The following is a 5,971-nucleotide window of genomic DNA, read 5'->3' as shown; positions in this document are numbered from 1 at the left end:
TCCTGCGCGCGCACAAGCAGAGAGAGAGAGAGAGAGAGAGAGAGAGAGAGAGAGAGAAATGGTTTGTGGGGGGGGGTGTCTCTGCAGGATAGTCGAATAAAGCTTTTTTACAAGCCTCGGTTTTCACGCACTCGCTACTTCATCTGCGTTAGACCCTGACGTGGTGCCCCGGATTGAAATGCGGGTTGAATGCTGAAGAAACATGTGGAGGGGGTGGGGGGGGCTTAGGCGGAGGTTCAAAAGGGTCACCACCCGTGGCAGATGTTTTATTGACCCCCACCCCAAAGGGTTTGATAGCCTAACTTTTGGGCAAGCAATCCCACTTTCTGTTCTGCCTTTGTCTTTCACTCTTTTTGATAAGGAGGCTACGAAAGTTGTCATGCGTGCAGACAACACCCTCGACAACTGAATCGAGCCTCCACTTTTAGTAGCCTACACAGGATGTTGAGTTGAAGGTGCAGTGTTTAGAAACGTTGATGCACCATGAACCACAAGATAATAGACCTGACAAAAAACAATGACCGAAAATCAGCCACAAGTCTATGAGGTAACCTACTTACAGATGCATTCGAGGCATCACCAACATAATAAATCCCAAGATTGCAACCTCAGTCTTTCTAATTCTGCTTAATTCTACTACTAAACAAATATGTTTCAAGCTTTTTATCCTTATCTAGCCTTCAACGATTACATTTTTTCCTGCATTTTTTTAGAGGCTAACATGCAATTAAGCTTCATATGTCAGTCTATTGGTCTGCTGTGTGATCTGAGGAATCCAAATTTTAATTGCTATTCATTTATTGCAGTTTTACTGACATTTTAAACATTTATTTTAGTTCATATTGTATTCATATATCCCCTTTAAGCTATGCTCCCTTCACAGTATGTTTTGTTGGTAAATACAATAAAGAAACTGGAAGAGTTGTGCACTTGTTATGTCAGATTAATCATATTTTCGACCACACGTAAACAGAATGGTTTACAGAAATATAGCCTACATAAAAATGATTAAAATTCAAGTCATTGTATTTATTTTGATATTTCAGTCAAAGCAGTTAAAAGGGCCAACAAATATTTATGTGGCTATACCAGTCAAATTCCTCAATATAATGTATATCTTTACTTATCTACATCTTATCCAGATGTATAATATTTCCCATTTCAGTATCATCAATACAACAATGAATTTAATTAATCATGTTAAATATTTCATATATATATATAAAACATGAACCTTTATGATAATACATTGTTTGTGTCTACAGGGAAGATCAAACAAATTGTGCCAATTTTAGGGTCAATGCTGTGGCCAGAATCGCTTCAATAATGCTGCCATCTAGTGGCTGGAAATGTGAAAAAGTGGAGAGACGTCACTAAACAGGAAGTTAAAGGTATTTTACTTGCCAACAAAATCCTATTTGAATCACAATTTCCAGATCAAACTAACTAGTGATATACTCTACTGACTGCTCTCACAGAAAACATCTTGTCTTTATTAATAAAGTTAATATTATTAAAACTGGTGTGATTACTAACATGTTTTTTTTTCATGTGCCATGTCCAAGAACCAGGACATTTAGCAAGAGTTGCTTAAACATTAAATTACTTTTATTCTACAATGATAAAAGTTAAACAAACTTAACAAGAGGACAGAGATAATTTGTCATTAAATGTAAATATGATAACAAATTAGTCGGGAGGTAAACTCTACTTTGCAAAATGATATGATATAAATCTTAACACAAAGACCACGAGCAATTGAAGGATGTAAACATTCCAGATACCAAGTAGTTACCATTGCAGCTCATGCAGAGAATGAATGAGATGTTCTGGAATTCTGACCATTATGATATCATAGTAGAAAGCCATGTCATAGTTGTGTGTTCCATGTCCACCTACAGCAAGTCATTTCAAAGTCACCTCGTCGACAGAAAGCATATTGCAAACTCCTGAGAAAAGCAGCTACTCAACTAACTTCATTTTGTTATTTGCAATGGCACAGTCCAAATCTGAGATGATTTGTGAAATCCCTCTGATTACATCCAAGACTCTCTGCCCACTGGTCTGGACAATGGTGGACAGATTGAGCCCAGTACAGTGGAGGATGATTGCAGCTGGAGATTTGGACTCCCTAACAAGAACTGTATTGGCAGAAATGTGTATGCAGATTGTTCAGTCTGTCTCTACAGTTATCTTGAATGCTGTAATGCCTGTGGTTCATCAGTACATCACTGGCAGCCATCCTCAGGCGAAGTTGTCATCAGATTTATTTGGAGTATCTGAGGAGCGCATCTACTTCTCTTTGGGAGATTCACTCGCGCAGAGTTTCAGCGAGGTTTTACAGGTTCAGGGACTGGCCAGTGTGTTCTCAGACAACCTGACCCAGCTGGTTACCCAAGAAGTGGCACTGAAGGTCAATTTTGTCCTATCGGCGGCCATCAAAACACCTGTTTCACCATCGAAAGAACCAGCTTTTTTTGTAAGCAGCACCATATCCTGCATCCGCACTCTGAATGATATGGTAGCTTGCACTGCAGGACTCCTGAGTCAATGTTTTGCAGAGATGGACAAAGAAGATGAGTCAGCCCCACAGACAGAGGTAGACCCATATGGGGAGCTGGTGAAGTTCAAATCAGACAGCTTTGTCACTGCAGCCACTGAAGCAGTGCGCTCCATCCTCGCAAAGCAGACAGCGTGTAGTACTCAAGCTGAGGCTACCTCTGAGACCGCTCGTGCTGTAGCGACTGACATCATTCACTTGATTGCTCAAACCCTGCCGTGTTTGGACTTTGTGGATGGCACCAGCCAAGGGCCACCAAATATAACTGACTTCCCAGTCTTGTCCAATGTGAGTTCAGGTGTGCTGGTGAGTAAGCTGAAAGCCTTTTTTGCCTCCCAGTTGCCAAAATCAGAAGACCCTGCTACAAATATCCACTTCAGATGGCGCCACCTCCAAAGGTTTTCTGAAGATCACCTACGTCGTGTTGTGGAGGGACTCAAGAGCAAGTTTCTTATGCCAGCTAAAGACTGCTCTGTGTTAATGAAGTCCAAATCGCCTAAGGTAAATACTCAACAAATGCCAAATGAGTGTGATTTACCAGGTGCTGTACCAGTCTCTCCTGAGCTCATCGCCTCAATTGAGTCTTGCACTGCTATCATCCGGACAACAACCATTGACTTAAGTGAGCAGGAATCTTGTCAGGAAAGTGAAAACAGCATTAAAAGCCTCATAGACAATGTCCAGGAGATGCTGAAGGAGGTTTTCCTGCCACGGCTACCGGCGGACGATATCTACGAAAATGTAGAAAATGTCACCTCCTGTGAGACGATGAGAAGATTCACAAAGAAGCTCACTGAAGACATCTATTGTCACTCGATGAAGGGGCAGACTTATCAGATTCCCACGGTTGCAGAAGGAAGATTGCTGTCAGACACCGCTATATACGGGGTCTCAAAGGAAGAGGACGTCCTTCAGCTCGCAGCTTCACCTGAACTTTCATACGCCATGACAGAAGACGTGGTCAGAGTTTTTTTGCAGCAGGTGCTCCTCTGGTTCAAAAATGACCTAGACGGAGAGAACCTGCCGGATCTAGTCTTTGAAGTATTAACTGACATTGACGAGGTTTTGTCAAAGATTTTTGTCAGTCCAAGAGATGATGATTGGGCAGCAAACTCTGAGGGGGACGAGGACTCTATCCAGAACACCTTGATGTCTCCCCAGGTTGAAAAGGAGCAGGTTGTCTCGAGGCTGCTGAGGAAGCTGTTAATTCACAACGCTGCACTGATCAGCAAACCAACAAGTGAGGCGGACTCTGAAGCAATAATTAACCGTCTCACAGAAAAGTGTCTTGCAGAAATCAAAGCAAGTAACATCCCCATTATCAGCTCCGAGGCTCTTGACACAGATGAGATCCTCTACGACGTGTTCAGCGACCTCACTGAAGAGTTTTGCACTGCTAGCTTGCTACAGTCAGCCATTGAAATGCAAAATCAAGCCTTCGACCACATTTTTGTCAAGACCTTGGTAGCTCACCTGTCCAGGGTTGAGCCCCTCGAACCAAAAACTGCAAAGAGGAAGAGCTTATGTTCGTCACTATTTTCAAAGAAGAAATCGTCAGAGAAATGCAATTTACGCAGGTTCTTCTCATCTGTGACCAAGGCCTTTTCCAAGCCCTTCATTGCCGCCTACAGGAGCTGTGCAAACTGCGACATCCTACCCTCTTTTCCATCCATTCACATGCTCTAACATCCTGAAGCATGTTGAAGGCATTTGCTTTCACACATTCATAAATAAAAAAAAAATATATATATATTCATTGTTTAGATGTGATTTACCTTTTCAACCACTTACAGGGAACAAAGGGGAATCAAAGTGTGTACCAGTTCAGTCTGAGAAAGTCTTAAAGAAGAAATCTGTCAAAAACAAAATCAATACTGTAATAGCCCAGCCCATCATGCAAAAGTTAGAAAATCACATCAAGCAGGTTTGTATTCCAGCAGAGCCGCACCAGGTTTAATATTTGCATGCAAAGTATCAGGTCTGACTGCTTTTTCAATTAATAAATCATTGTCCAATCAGAGCAAACAACCTTTGAAATAATTTGCAGCCATTTCAGATTAAGTGTCCTTTGAAAATATGAACAGATATCTCATGGTCATCTATAGTTTTTTTCCTAAATAATATATTAAGGATGTCTGTATGTTTTGATAGATGGTACATACCTCTTACAAGAAATATAAAAACCAAACAAATAATAATCATTTATACTTTATTAATCCCGCGAGGGGAAACGCTCTCTTAAATGGACATGCTACACACACATAGGCCGAAATACACACACAAACAGGACCCTATGAACATGCGTTAATGGAGAGGTCTCAGAGTGAGGGGGCTCCACAGCGAGCGCTCCAGAGCAGTTTTGGGGTTCGGTGCCTTGCTCAAGGGCACCTCGGCAGTGCCCAGGAAGTGCCCTGGCAGCTCTCCAGCTACCAGACCAATTTCTGGACATGGTCCATGCCAGGACTTGAACCGGTGACCCTCTGATTCCCAACTTAATTCTGAGCTACTGCCGAATAATAACATACAAGAAACACTCCATGTACTATAAACACAAAAACAATGCGCAACTATGAACTTTTGGATGACGATTTTATTGAGATACTATTGATTATCTTATTTGCATGCATGTGTACAGTACTTACTTGTCCAGTATACGCTTAGACTAAAGTAAATTAGAGCATGGTGCAGATTGAAAACCTGTAAGGAAAGGCTACATATGGTTAAATAGGCTATGTGTAAAATATAAGTGTAATTATTTACTTTAAATGACATCCACGTTCTGTTACTTTATGCTTTTACAGAACTCCATATCCAGGGCAAACTGTGATATATCTGATCCGAAGCATGTATGCCTGCTTATTTAGTCTCTCAAGATTTCACATGATTATCTATGATCAATGAAACAAGTTTTTATATAGACTAAAAGTTTCAGCAAAATATGAAAGTATTAAGCTCGTCCTTTGTTTGTGCTTCAAACCGACTCTACAATTTGTTCCGCTGAGGACTGTGATGACTTGAGGGGATCTCTGATGTATTATGGGTAAGTTTTGTGTTTTGGTTAGCTGAAGGAGCGTGGCATCCATCAGCCAGATCCCATCTGTGCACATCATGGCTCCAATTGACATAAGCACCAGCAGAATATTAAAATTGGCTTCAGTTTTGTACAGTGGGATGAAATGGAGATGCATTGTCCAAACAGTCTATGGTCGGGGTATATACAGTATATAAATATATATAACGTAAGTAGGAGACACTACTGTTCTCACCTTCTTTGTTGGACACACTTATATGTAGGCCTACAGATATATAAGAGACTACAAAACCCAGCTAAAAACAGTGGTGAGAGGGTGTGGGGGGCATGCGGAACTATAGTCGTGATAACTCTTAGTTTCCCATCTGGGTTGTAAACAT

This window comes from Labrus bergylta, chromosome 17, assembly GCF_963930695.1.
Source record: "Labrus bergylta chromosome 17, fLabBer1.1, whole genome shotgun sequence".
Classification (NCBI taxonomy): domain Eukaryota; kingdom Metazoa; phylum Chordata; class Actinopteri; order Labriformes; family Labridae; genus Labrus; species Labrus bergylta.
This window is presented reverse-complemented; position numbering follows the sequence as displayed.